Below are 15,400 nucleotides of genomic sequence, written 5' to 3' on the forward strand. Positions count from 1 at the left end.
TTGGGTGCATCCCCTAGTCTCTCTGCGGCCACAAAGGGGACATTTTAACCAGCTCTACTGGGACCTGCGGCAGTACCCGGAGCAATTCTTTAGATACTGTCGTATGTCTGTATCAACATTTGACCGCTTGCTGTGTGATCTTCGTCCCGGACTCATCTACCAGGACACAGACATGCGGCTGGCGATCACCCCTGAGGAACGGCTGATTGTCACACTCAGGTAAGAAACCTTTTTTTTGCTTCATGTTCTGTACTATGTGCAAACCTATACTGTACATAGGCTGTGTTCACACAGTGTTTTTTTGGTGTTTATGTTTCTTTATTCATGTGTTTTTCCTGTTGTTTTGGCCATAAAATACCAAAAAAGAAGCCATGTGTGAGCTCAGTCCATTGCCATGTTACACAACTAATGAATTTTTTTTTTCACCTTAGATTTCTGGCCACTGGAAACACTTTTGCCTCCCTGCATTTTGAGTTTCTCCTGGGTATTTCCACGATAGCCATGATCGTACGAAGTACCTGTGATGTCATCTGGGAGCGTCTGAGAGCGACAGTCATGCCACCACCCAAGCCTGAAGATTGGATCCGGATTGCTGATGGATTCTCTGCCGCAGCGCAGTTTCCAAACTGCATCGGGGCGCTGGACGGAAAGCACATCCGTGTCAAAAAGCCATCTCGCTCAGGGTCCCTATACTACAATTATAAGCAGTATTTCTCGGTGGTCCTGTTGGCCTTGGCTGACAGCGATTACCGGTTTGTAATTGTGGATATAGGGGCCTATGGGAGTTCTGCAGATGCTGGCGTCTTCAGAGCTTCCAGAATGAGCGAGTTGCTTCATTCCGGCCAGCTCTCTATTCCAGACTCCAAGACATTGCCAGGATCATCGGGACCTCCAGCTCCGTATGTCATTGTAGCTGATGAAGCCTTCGGCCTGCAGACCCACTTATTACGCCCTTTTTCTCGGCGTGGCTTGGATGACCGGAGGCGCATTTTCAACTATCGTCTCACCCGTGCGAGGCGGTATGTTGAGTGCGCTTTTGGGATTCTAAGTAGCAAGTGGCGTGTGTTCCAGTCGGCGCTTCAATTGAATCCGGACAACGTTAGGAAGGTGATTCAAGCATGTGTCATACTTCATAACTACGTTCGGATGTATGAAGCTGCAGTGGACCCGGAGTTGGACTCTACCATGACTTCAGTCCCCTTTCCGATTGAGGTGAACGTGCGAGGAAGACCTGGATCGTCAGGAATGGCTGTTCGGGACTTCTTTGCCGATTACTTTCTGTCGCCGGAGGGAGCTGTTTCCTGGCAAATGGATGCCATTCATTAGTCTTGGTATCTGGACTGCTGCATCTGGTCATTTAGTTAGTTAGTTAGTCAGTTTGTGTTCCTGTGTTATTAGTTAGTTAGGGACTCGCAAGAGATGAGGCTCCTTGACGTGGGTTGCGAGCTTACGATATTTGTGCCCATTTTACCCATGTTGTTTATAAAAAGGGGTATTGTGGACACAATTATCAACTAAGACCTCATCAACTGATGAGAGACCCTGCAGTCCACCTATACTATGCTGTTAAAGTGTATTTGTTGTGTCAAAAAAGTTTTGACATTTTATAGAGACATGTCAAAGCGCGTTCTCTCCCCACTCTGTGTTAGAAAAAAAACACTGCTTTTTTCTAACACAGATCGGGGAGATGGCGTGCTGCAGGGTTGTCCTCTCCATGCTCATTCTCCCAATCGGAATGGACCTAAAAACACTCAGACATGGAACGATCTAAACTTTTGACATGTCCAAAGATTTTTGAAGTGACAGGTACACTTTATTGATTACTATAGCCATCAAAAAAGAACACTCAGTTTTTGAATCATAACGGATTGTTGGAACTGCATCCATCTTTCCTTGACATTATGATTTAGGCCAAGTTCACATGCTGTATGGCCGCTGTTTGCTGTGTTAAACAACAGCCGATGTCTGTGATGTTCACCGTTTGGCTGGGTGGGCATCATTTTATTTTTATTTGGAATGGTGTGCCCGAACTCCAATTAGCCATAGCAGACAGAGTAAAGTTCGGCCGTCAACCATACTTCACATTGTGTTTTACAACCTATTGTGTGGCACCACTGTTCAATGAATACCGGCCGCACAAAATAGACATGTGAGTTTCCTGTGCGGCTGCAGAGAACAAAGCATGCTCGAGTTCAGCTCAACTGTGGTAGCGTTAATTTAAAAATGTTATTATCATTTCAAGATTAGAAATAATCACAGACAAATAAATTTTTCAAACAAACTTTAGTCGTAAAATTTCTTTTCAATAAAATTATTTTTCAAACAAACTTTTGCCTATGTTTAGTCTATTTAAGTACCGTAGTGATCACGGCCGTGATTAGTACGGTAATTACGTAGTGCTGCAGGCTGAGGGAACCCCAGACAGAGTGTATACATAATGGAACATAACTTGTTAAATTTTTATAACAATATTAAACTCAAAGAAAATGTAACTCAAAGAAAATGTTATAGCAGATAACTACATGTCATGTTGACCAGAGGGAGGGGCACTAAGCTGCTCCAGTTGTGCTTGCTGCTGCTGCTGCAGTGTAGGACTGTGACCGTATGGAAGTGTGGGCCATTCGTGGCTTGAAATTGGCCTGTTGGTATAGACCGAGCCATATAGAGCAGGTGGTACTGTGGGGCTTGGGGTGTGGCGGATAGATGGCTGGTATGTGGGGGAGGGATTTTGGTAGTGGATGTGGTGTGCTTGAGTTTGTTGGGGTAGGGGGGGGTAAGATTGAATTTCTCCAATGCGAAATTGGTCTATGTATCTAATTACAGGGCTTGGGTCTTGGGGGCCTGAGAATATGTCCACAAGTCCCATGATAGACAGCTGGCACTTTAACTTTTTTTCTTCTGGCACTCTTCTAATCAGTTCTTGGAGTGTTTTACAAAAACTCTCCTCTTGGCTTAGTGGTGGTTTTTTTTCCAGAAAAGACAGCACCTATTGGAGAAACATCAGAAAGAACATGAGAAATTAAACATTATTTTCGTAAACTTGATCTACTACTGTCAGCTATGTTCACACAACGTCCTTTTTATGATGAGAACGGCCATTGTTTTCAATCAGATTACAACCAATCTGATTTTAATCAATCAGATTCCACCTTTCATTTTTCAAAGAATCTGTGAAGAATGAAAGGTGGAATCTGATTGACAATTCTACTTTACAACAGTTTGACAAATCCCCCTACGGGTAGCTTCACACATACCGGATCAGGGTATAGAGAAGTTCTATGGGGTCCCCTACCCGCAGCTGAATTTTCATTTTGCTACAGATATGGGACCCGGCCCCTTTAACCCCCGCCCGCCCACAGCCTCGGCCCCGAGCATACATTACTTGCTGTCACGGCCGCGGCGGCTTCCCGCGTTCCGGGTTGCCGCCGCGACCGCCTCCTGTCCCGTGCAGCCGCCGGGGTCCTTGTGTAGGGACCCGGCGCTGCTGCTGCTTCGGCCCCTGGGGCGCCTCACCTCTCCTCCGTGCATGTCGCGGTCTGTGCCGGCCGGCGCGCGCGTACCCGCCTCCTAGGGCGCGCGCGCGCCGGCTGTCTCAGATTTAAAGGGGCAGTGCGCTCCTAATTGGTTAGTGTCACCAATCACTCCACTATAAATCCCAGCATGCCCTGTCCTTAGTGTTGGAGCCTCTACATGCTTACCATAGCGTTGGCCCAGCCCCCTGTTGTTCCTGAGTCCTATCCGTTACCTGGTCCCAAGTCCCTGTTCCTGAGTCCTATCCGTTACCCGGTCCCTAGTCCCTGTTCCTGGTTCCTGTTTCCCTGTCACTCCATCTGTTCCTGCGTTCAGCCTGTCACGTGCGCTCTCACCTGCAGACCATTGCCAGTGCCATCTCCTGCCTACTGCTCCTGCCACGCCTCGCCTGCCGACACCAGCAACCAAGCCAGGGGTAGCGACCTGGGGGTCGCCTGCCGCAGCAAGTCCATCCCGCCTTGCGGCGGGCTCTGGTGAAAACCAGCGGTCCCTTAGACTCCGCTCCCTGGTGAGGTTTGTGCCATCGCTGGTGCCGGTCCAGTGGATCCACTACTCCGGGCGTTACAGTAGGCTCCAACCATGGATCCCGGCGAGGTGCCAGATCTCCGTGACGTCGCCAGAGTGGTCGCGCAACAGGCTCAACAAATCCAGAAACAGTCACAGCAGATCCAGCAACTCACTGCCGCCTTACAGCAGCAGACTACTGCCCAGCGCACACCATCTCCTGACGCTGCCTCTTCACTCCGACTGGCCCTCCCAAGCAAGTACTCTGGGGACTCTAAGTTGTGCAGAGGATTCCTGACTAAGTGCACCATGCACATTGAACTTTTGAGTAGTCAGTTTTCCACCGAGCGCTCTAAAGTGGCTTTCATCATCAGCCTATTAGAAGGTAGAGCCCTGGCCTGGGCCACGCCACTGTGGGACCGTGATGATCCTGTTGCTGCCAATCTCCGGGCCTTCCTATTCGAGTTTCGCTCCGTCTTTGAGGAACCTGCCCGTGCTTCTTCAGCCGAGACTGCTCTCCTCAACCTCTCTCAAGGCAGCTCCTCTGTTGGTGACTACGCCATCCAGTTCCGCACCCTGGCAGCTGAATTGGACTGGAACGAGGCCGCCCTATTGGCCACCTTCAAGAAGGGCCTGTCTAGTCGAGTGAGAGACGTGCTCGCTGCCCGAGACCTGCCTACCTCCCTGAACGAACTCATTCTACTGGCCACCCGAGTTGATACTCGTTTTTCGGAGAGGGAGGAGGAGGTTCGGCATGAACATTTACTAACCCATTCCCGTCGCCATCCCCAGCTGGCGCCGGTTTTCCAGAATCCTGACCTTTCGATGTCCCAACCCTCTCCTGAGATTCCTATGCAGGTGGAACGGGCTCACCTGACGCCTGATGAAAGAATCCGGCGCCTGGAGCAGAATCTCTGTCTCTATTGCGGTGGTTCCGATCACTTCCGGCTGGGATGTCCCCTACGTCCCCAAACATCCGGAGGATGCTCGCACCTGGGTCCGGTGGGACAGGTGTCCCTAGGTGCGAATGCCACCATTCCAAGTCTGTCTATGCCAGTTTCCATCCGGACTCCCTCAGGACAAAATCATCAGACTACTGCCTTCCTCGATTCTGGCTCAGCAGGCAGTTTTATTGCGGCAACATTGGTCCAAAGATGGCGGCTACCCGTGACCCGACTAGCCAGGCCCCTGACTATCTCCTCGGTCACGGGCGAAATTCTTACCGACCGTGTGTACTACCAGACCGCATCTTTAGTCCTCCAGGTGGGTCCTTTACATCAAGAAGAGATATCCTTCTACGTCCTGCCCCATTCTTCCCCCGCGGTCCTCCTGGGACTCCCGTGGCTACAAGAACATGCCCCTCAGCTGGACTGGAGAACCGGGGAGATTCTCAGTTGGGGTCAGGACTGTTCCCACCAGTGTCTCAAGTCACCTCAGACCAAGTGTATTATGTCATTTCCTGTCCCGGCCAAGCCTCTATCCGGCCTACCGGCAGAAGACCAAGACTCGGCGGATGCCTTCTCTGACGAGGTGTACCCTCTCCCCGTACCCAAGACTAAGGTCGTGTCCTCTCACCACCGGAAGAACTTACAGAAGGTCCTCGTCCACAGACCCACAGTCCCTTGCCACGTTATACCGCCTGATCGCCTAGTACCAGTCGTCACCTCCACTCTTCAGAGAGTACCCCCCGGAAAGACTCATGTTCACCCTGCGCTTCGAAGAGGTATTTTGAAGTGGGGACATTCCTCGTTGGAGGCCGGGCACCCTGGAGTCCGTAAGACCGGCCAACGGATCTCTCGCCACTACTGGTGGCCCAGCCTATCCCAAGATGTCAAAGACTTTGTGGCTTCCTGTGCCATTTGCAGGCAAGAAAGAGGGGGAGGCCAAAGGGGGGGGGTACTGTCACGGCCGCGGCGGCTTCCCGCGTTCCGGGTTGCCGCCGCGACCGCCTCCTGTCCCGTGCAGCCGCCGGGGTCCTTGTGTAGGGACCCGGCGCTGCTGCTGCTTCGGCCCCTGGGGCGCCTCACCTCTCCTCCGTGCATGTCGCGGTCTGTGCCGGCCGGCGCGCGCGTCCCCGCCCCCTCGGGCGCGCGCGCGCCGGCTGTCTCAGATTTAAAGGGGCAGTGCGCTCCTAATTGGTTAGTGTCACCAATCACTCCCCTATAAATCCCAGCATGCCCTGTCCTTAGTGTTGGAGCCTCTACATGCTTCCCATAGCGTTGGCCCAGCCCCCTGTTGTTCCTGAGTCCTATCCGTTACCTGGTCCCAAGTCCCTGTTCCTGAGTCCTATCCGTTACCCGGTCCCTAGTCCCTGTTCCTGGTTCCTGTTTCCCTGTCACTCCATCTGTTCCTGCGTTCAGCCTGTCACGTGCGCTCTCACCTGCAGACCATTGCCAGTGCCATCTCCTGCCTACTGCTCCTGCCACGCCTCGCCTGCCGACACCAGCAACCAAGCCAGGGGTAGCGACCTGGGGGTCGCCTGCCGCAGCAAGTCCATCCCGCCTTGCGGCGGGCTCTGGTGAAAACCAGCGGTCCCTTAGACTCCGCTCCCTGGTGAGGTTTGTGCCATCGCTGGTGCCGGTCCAGTGGATCCACTACTCCGGGCGTTACACTTGCTCGGCGCCGCGGCTGTGTGAAGCTCCTCATTAGCCAATCAGTAATCCGGATCCGGTACGTTTGAAGTTACCCTAGAGGTGTTTTTCTGTGCAATTTTACAGGGTGCAATTATCAGATACAGGGACATTTCTACAAACTCCTGGCCCATAATGAGTACAAATGATAAGTTATCTATAATTCACACAAAAAGGTAAAGTGGTATAGTTCAGGCAGACATTCAATTGTTATAAGAATCTTACCCTTCCCTCTATTTCTTTTCCCATCTCTTGTACTGCTGTTGACCGTTTTCGTTTGCGAGTTGGTAGTTCTGCTGCTTCCTCTACTGGTGAACTGGGCAGCTCTGTGGAGACAGATCCAGGGGGCTCAACCGAAGCCTCAGTTGAAGTTTCTCCAGATTCGCAATCTGATTCTGTGTGCCTCTCCAAATTATCTGAAGTTCTGCAATTGAAATGAATACCAAGCCTTTTAGATAAATTAAAAAACTAAAGTTTGTTGTGCCTGAAGATATTTTAAGTATTGTTCATTTAGTAGATGGAGCTATGCTAGGCTGCAAGGGCTGCGCTACAGCCTTGCATAGTCCCATGCGCCATAAAAAATCATATTTTACTTACGTCCCAACTTCCATCGTCTGCTTTAGGAACATGAGTTGTTGGGTAAACATGTATTCTCTTTTTTTTTTTTGCCCATCTCCACTCCGTCCCTTATCGGACTGCTCACGTCTAAACTGATCGCGGCTTGTATACCAGCGTTGTTTTAAGCATTTTACTAAAATGAAAAAGAAAAGAATAATTTTAAAATATTTGTAAAAATGCTTGAACAAAACATCAAAATACATAAAAAAAAAAAAGTTTAACAAAAATATGAGGGTACTTACTCAGGTCCTCCTTTTGTTTAGTGGAGGCTCTCCGCCACTGCTGGCACAACATGTTATCCCCTATCTCCTCCCACACACGATCCCGAACATTTCTGAACAATACACAAAATAACAAGAGTGACTATTTTATCATGGTCATTTTTTTAAATTAATAACTTCTGCTAATTGTTTAATAGCCGCCCGCTCCTGCCTCTCATTGTGGGGGATTCCCTATAAAGAAGCCGGCCGCACTGCTCCCGCACTAACCTGTCATTCCACGTTCCCCCACCCCCACCCCCCCCAACTGGCCCGGAGCTCTTCCTGTATGGTTCCCACGCAGGTGCACGCAGCTGCTGTTCTGCCAGCAGCCCCGCTCACCAACTCCTAAACTGCTTCCACCCGCTGGTCCTTGCTGCGTCTGCAGACTCTCCTTCATACTGCAGACGCGGCGGGTAGCAGCAGGAGGAAGCGGCTAAGGAGCTGATGAGCGGGGCCGCATGCAGAACGGCAGATGCGTGCGGCTGCGGGGGAACCATACAGGAAGAGCTGGAATCGAATGACAGGTAAGTGCAGGGAGCAGTGAGGCCAGCTTCAGGGCGTCCTCGCAGTGAGAGGCAGGAGCGGGCGGCTATTTAAACTTGCCGCCGCGCTCCTGCTCCTCTCAGCTGCCGGGGACACCTTGTATAAAGAAGTGGGGAATCCCATCATAAGGACGGGAATCCCCACTTTTTTACAGGGTGTCCCCCGCAGCTGAGTGGAGCAGGAGCGCGGCGGCAAGTTTAAATAGCCGCCCACTCCTGCCTCTCAGTTTTCCCGAACATCAGTTCAGCCCCTTGTTTTGTTCGGATACCGAGCAAAACTTCAGGGGGAAATTTAGTTCGAAAACCGAATTGTTCGAATACCGAGGTTTTCGGGAACCGAGGTTTTACTGTGTACTCCACCTCCCCAGCTTTTGATTAAAAAATGGGTCTTGCCAGACTTCTTTAAAGTGGGCCCGTTGGTTTATTCAACTTTTGACTTATCATATAGCCCTGCCTAAAGTTAACATTGGTCATACGATTGGAATAACGAGCTGGTAGAAGGCCATGTTTCCAGCTTTGGACTACCTACACATTAGCTTCTTTAACCCCGTGTAAGGCGCCGTTCTATCCACAGAGCCGGGCCAGGGCTGAAGCAATGGAAGCGGGCCGATCCCCTCCCCTCTATGACGCGGCTACATTAGAATCAATGGTGCCGTGTCATCCACCTCCAGTGCTTCAGCCCTGGCCCGGTACCTGTGGATAGAACGGCGCCTTACACGGTTACCGGGCCGCGTTTCAAAAAATGGACCACAACACCGTTTTCCCCGAGCCGGCGCCGTTATATCCGTGGGTCATATCCGTGGGTCTGATGCGCGCGCGCTGGGCTTCAGACAGTGATATCTCGGCAATGTAAGCGGGTCCAGGAGCGGGACTCTAGCGGAGTCGTCCCTGGTGCGCAGCAGGGAGAGGCGCAGCAGGTAGTCACCTGGGCAGCTTTCCATCACTTGTCTAGTCACCGATCTCTCCCTGTCAGTGCGTTTGGCAGGGATGAGTGACAGGCAGAGAGGCCCATGGTGCTTCTCCCTGTCACTCACCCCTGCCAAGTATGCTGACAGGGAGAGATCGGTGACTAGACAAGTGATGGAAAGCTGCCCAGGTGACTACCTGCTGCGCCTCTCCCTGCTGCGCACCAGGGACGACTCCGCTAGAGTCCCGCTCCTGGACCCGCTTACATTGCCGAGATATCACTGTCTGCAGTCCAGCATGCGTGCATCAGAGATGAGTCTGATGCTCATAGAGAATGACGGCTCCATTCATTCTCTATGAGCGTTGGACTCATCTCTGATGCGCGCGCGCTGTGCTTCAGACGGTGATATCTCGGCAACAGGAGCGGGTCCAGAAGCGGGACTTCGTGCACGGGGATCTCTACCGAGGGGTCGGCCGGGCTGTGCCCAGGCACGGGGGCTGACAGGTTCCCTTTAAATTATATTTATATACACTATATAACAAAATTTTAATTAAAAACTTAAGACTTTTATGAAAAGGGGGTGTGTTTAAAAATATTTTTTCACAGAGTTTATTTTCATGTAGGTTTGTGTTTATGTTTGTGTTTTATACATTACTTCTATGAGCAATACTGCTCATAGTGAAAAATGCAGTACCTAGTGCAAGGATAGGGAACCTTGGCTCTCCAGCTGATTAAAAACTACAACTCCCATCATGCATAGACAGCTTTGGCTGTCCATGCATAATGGGAGTTGTAGTTTAGCAACAGCTGACACGCTAAGATTCCCTACCCCTGCACTAGGTACTGCAAAGATTATTCATTTCTAGCACTGATTGCTATAAGCTTCCTTCAGAAGCCTATTGCAATCAGTCAATACAGGCAGCCCGATAAAAGAGAACTCGGGCTGTCTGTAGTGTAGATCGGCCCCCCCAAATCCTGCAGGGGGGAGCCGATCTACACCCCACTGACCACCAACGAATACCGGGCCATTTAAATGCCCGCTGTCAGAAGTGACAGCGGCATATGAATGGCGGCTGCAGGCAGCCCGGGACCGATGACAGGGGTCCCGGGCTGTCTGCAGTGTAGATAGGCCCCCCCAAATTCTGCATGGGGGAGCCGATCTACACCCCCACTGACCACCAACGAACATGGCCATTTCTATGCCCGCTGTCACTTCTGACAGCGGCATAGCAATGGCGGCTGCAGCCAGCCCGGGACCGATGACAGGGGTCCCGGGCTGTCTGTAGTGTAGATCGCCCCCCCCAAATTCTGCATGGGGGAGCCGATCTACACCCCCACTGACCACCAACGAATACCGGGCCATTTAAATGCCCGCTGTCAGAAGTGACAGCGGCATATGAATGGCGGCTGCAGCCAGCCCGGGACCGATGACAGGGGTCCCGGGCTGTCTGTAGTGTAGATCGGCCCCCCCAAATTCTGCATGGGGGAGCCGATCTACACCCCCACTGACCACCAACGAATACCGGGCCATTTAAATGCCCGCTGTCAGAAGTGACAGCGGCATATGAATGGCGGCTGCAGGCAGCCCGGGACCGATGACAGGGGTCCCGGGCTGTCTGTAGTGTAGATCGGCCCCCCCAAATTCTGCATGGGGGAGCCGATCTACACCCCCACTGACCACCAACGAATACCGGGCCATTTAAATGCCCGCTGTCAGAAGTGACAGCGGCATATGAATGGCGGCTGCAGGCAGCCCGGGACCGATGACAGGGGTCCCGGGCTGTCTGTAGTGTAGATCGGCCCCCCCAAATTCTGCATGGGGGAGCCGATCTACACCCCCACTGACCACCAACGAATACCGGGCCATTTAAATGCCCGCTGTCAGAAGTGACAGCGGCATATGAATGGCGGCTGCAGGCAGCCCGGGACCGATGACAGGGGTCCCGGGCTGTCTGTAGTGTAGATCGGCCCCCCCAAATTCTGCATGGGGGAGCGGATCTACACCCCCACTGACCACCAACGAATACCGGGCCATTTAAATGCCCGCTGTCAGAAGTGACAGCGGCATATGAATGGCGGCTGCAGGCAGCCCGGGACCGATGACAGGGGTCCCGGGCTGTCTGTAGTGTAGATCGGCCCCCCCAAATTCTGCATGGGGGAGCCGATCTACACCCCCACTGACCACCAACGAACATGGCCATTTCTATGCCCGCTGTCACTTCTGACAGCGGCATAGCAATGGCGGCTGCAGCCAGCCCGGGACCGATGACAGGGGTCCCGGGCTGTCTGCAGTGTAGATCGGCCCCCCCAAATCCTGCAGGGGGGAGCCGATCTACACCCCACTGACCACCAACGAATACCGGGCCATTTAAATGCCCGCTGTCAGAAGTGACAGCGGCATATGAATGGCGGCTGCAGGCAGCCCGGGACCGATGACAGGGGTCCCGGGCTGTCTGTAGTGTAGATCGGCCCCCCCAAATTCTGCATGGGGGAGCCGATCTACACCCCCACTGACCACAAACGAATACCGGGCCATTTAAATGCCCGCTGTCAGAAGTGACAGCGGCATATGAATGGCGGCTGCAGGCAGCCCGGGACCGATGACAGGGGTCCCGGGCTGTCTGTAGTGTAGATCGGCCCCCCCAAATTCTGCATGGGGGAGCCGATCTACACCCCCACTGACCACCAACGAATACCGGGCCATTTAAATGCCCGCTGTCAGAAGTGACAGCGGCATATGAATGGCGGCTGCAGGCAGCCCGGGACCGATGACAGGGGTCCCGGGCTGTCTGTAGTGTAGATCGGCCCCCCCAAATTCTGCATGGGGGAGCCGATCTACACCCCCACTGACCACCAACGAATACCGGGCCATTTAAATGCCCGCTGTCAGAAGTGACAGCGGCATATGAATGGCGGCTGCAGGCAGCCCGGGACCGATGACAGGGGTCCCGGGCTGTCTGTAGTGTAGATCGGCCCCCCCAAATTCTGCATGAGGGAGCCGATCTACACCCCCACTTACCACCAACGAACATGGCCATTTCTATGCCCGCTGTCACTTCTGACAGCGGCATAGCAATGGCGGCTGCAGCCAGCCCGGGACCGATGACAGGGGTCCCGGGCTGTCTGCAGTGTAGATCGGCCCCCCCAAATTCTGCATGGGGGAGCCGATCTACACCCCCACTGACCACCAACGAACATGGCCATTTCTATGCCCGCTGTCACTTCTGACAGCGGCATAGCAATGGCGGCTGCAGCCAGCCCGGGACCGATGACAGGGGTCCCGGGCTGTCTGCAGTGTAGATCGGCCCCCCCAAATCCTGCAGGGGGGAGCCGATCTACACCCCACACACACAAACCTACTTATTATAGTAGTTGGGGTCTTTCTTGTTACACAAACAGGGACGATCCTGCACAAGCAGGATCAACTTTTCAACGTCCATCTTCTCTTCACTTCCTGGTTCTCTGTCTTCTCCCGCCTGTTTGCGGATTGCGGGTGCGTATTGTTTGCTGAGCACATCAGCAAAAATTACGGACCCCATAGAGTTGTATTGGGTGGGTCCGCAGTCCGTACTAGGGCCTGTCCTTTTTTTTTTGCGGAACGGATTGCGGACCTGTACACACCACGGATGTGTGTATAGGTCCATTGAAATACATTGGTCCTATATTATTGCGGATCCGCAATTAAGGACAGGAACAGGACGTATGAATAGAGCCTTAGGCCGCGTTCCCACATTTACTGTACGACACCACATGCAGCTGATACCAGACCCTCATGCGGTAACCAATAGGCGTATGGACAATAATCCTGGTAACAGAACATGACTACTGAGGAAGATATGGGAATGTGGTTTTGGCCACATGCATTTCTCTCTCTTTGTAGAAACATTGTCTGAATTGCGTTTTTCATTTTCCACATTGAAAAAAAAAGTTGTTTCCTTCCCCCTGCTCCCTGGTGCTACCCCCCTGCAAGGTGCTGCCCTAGGCACCAGACCATGGGTGCCTAGTGGTAAATACAGCCCTGCATGTATCTATCTATTGAATTTATGTGTATAAAATGGAGACGTTACAACTGGCTCATATTCATTAGGCAGAACTAGTGTTAACTATAGACTGACAAGTCCAGCACTATTCTTACAATATTGATGAGAAATACAATATTACCCAATTGTTATTTCCTCCGTTATTCAGCATAAATTCTGACAAGTAAAGGCAGTATGCCGCAAAGCCAGCATCACTGTGTTCTTAACCATCTCACTGGTTTCCAAGCTCTTCACAAGAAGGTGAGCATTGCCACAATAGGTACACACATGCCAGTACCCAATTATTTACATTGAATACAGCACATACCATCTTGCACAACTTTAGCTGATTGAATGTTTTAGGTCAGGGGTCTCAAACTTGCGGCCCGCGGCCCAACTGCGGCCCTCGGGACACTAGTTTGCGGCCCCCACCTCAATGGTAGCTTTCTTGTAAGTGCGGCCCTGACACTGTGCTTAACTTTATGCTCAGCCAATCGCGGTTGAGCAGCTGATGACGCGGCAGAGGGGGGCCAGCATCAGGGACGGCTGCAGCTGTTCGGCTGGCCTCCCGAAGACGACGAGAGGTGGGCGGTGGCGGCGGTGGGAGGGGAGGTGTGTGGTGGCGGTGCGGGGCAGGTGAGCGGTGCAGGGGCCTACAGCCGCCTAGCACAGCCGCCGCCCCCTAGCGTCCCTGCCGCACATGCAGCTCCCCGGTCTCTGGAGGAGGAGTCCGTGGGGACTGCAAGGTGATCGCATCGCTGCAAGTCCTGGGGCTGTTCAGCAGGATCGGGATGCAGTGAAGACCCCCCGATCCTGCTTTATAGCCCCAGGACTTGCAGCGATGCCATCACCTCACCCTGCAGTCCCCGCAGCCTCCTCCTCCAGAGATCGAGGAGCTGCATGTGCGGCTGAGAGAAGAGCGCCGGTGCCGGAGGTGAGAGGAGGAGGAGGGGTGTGTGCCCAGCTCCCCCCAGTCCCCTCTCAGTGACCTCCAGTTCCCCCCAGTCCCCTGTGTCACCCCCCAGTCCCCTCTCAGAGACTCCTAGTCCCCTGTGTCACCCCCAGTCCCCTCTCAGAGACCCCCAGTCCCCTGTGTCACCACCCTGCTCCCCCATTCTCATGTGTCACCCCCTGCTCCCCCCAGTCCCCTGTGTCACCCCCTGCTCCCCCCAGTCCCCTGTGTCACCCCCTGCTCCCCCCAGTCCCCTGTGTCACCCCCTGCTCCCCCTAGTCCCCTGTGTCACCCCCCTGCTCCCCCCAGTCCCCTGTGTCACCCCCCTGCTCCCCCCAGTCCCCTGTGTCACCCCCAGCTCCCCTCTGTCACCTCCTGCTCCCCCCAGTACCCTGTGTCACCCCCCAGCTCCCCTGTGTCACCCCCAGCTCCCCTCTGTCACCCCCTGCTTCCCCCAGTCCCCTGTGTCACCCCCAGCTCCCCTCTGTCACCCCCTGCTCCCCCAGTCCACTGTGTCACCCCCAGTCCCTTCTCAGAGACCCCCAGTCCCCTCTGTCACCCCCTGCTCCCCCCAGTCCCGTGTCACCCCCAATCCCCTCTCAGAGACCCCCAGTCCCCTCTGTCACCCCCAGTCCCCTGTGTCACCCCCTGCTCCCCCCAGTCCCCTGTGTCACCCCCTGCTTCCACCAGTCCCCTGTGTCACCCCCCAGTCCCCTTCTTGTGGAAAACCTGATGCGGCCCAGCCTTACCCAGACTCTACCTCCAGCGGCCCCCGGGTAAATTGAGTTTGAGACCCATGTTTTAGGTGTATAAGAAGGAAGACGGAAGAAGAAGGAAGAAAACTTGTTAATAGTAACAACAGGCCTTCAATACTCCCTACATTAAGAATTCTGGTAAAATTTGAGGGATGCCTCAGGACAGAATAACACACACACACACACACACACACACATATATTCACCAAAGTACCACCATCCCAGCTGTCCCAGCAAAGGAGCCAAATGAACTCCCCTGATAATGGCATTCGAACCAAGCGTTGGTTGTTATATGCAGCTATGGAGACCTTTGTGGCAGGAACACTGTGACCAGGGCCATATTAATAGCTGCTGCTGCCCTAGGCACTAAACCTGAACCATGCACCAGTTAGCATCATGAAGAAATGGGAGCGTGGTTTCGGCCATATGCCTTTCTCTACATGTAGAATTATTGTCTGAATCATGTTTTTCATGGTTTTTAACTGCTTAAAATATCAACAAATTTCACCACATTTTGGTAGATTGGTGGATGATAGCTCCAGGTGTGATATTTAACACCACCACACCAGATTTGACCAATACCACCATACCCCAAACCCCCTTTTGAAAAGACACCATATTTATTGGCAAGTCTGAACGAGAGGTGGGAAACAAAAAAAAAAAAAAAGTTGCTTTCTTCCCC

This window comes from Dendropsophus ebraccatus, chromosome 5 (genome assembly GCF_027789765.1).
Source record: "Dendropsophus ebraccatus isolate aDenEbr1 chromosome 5, aDenEbr1.pat, whole genome shotgun sequence".
Taxonomy (NCBI): domain Eukaryota; kingdom Metazoa; phylum Chordata; class Amphibia; order Anura; family Hylidae; genus Dendropsophus; species Dendropsophus ebraccatus.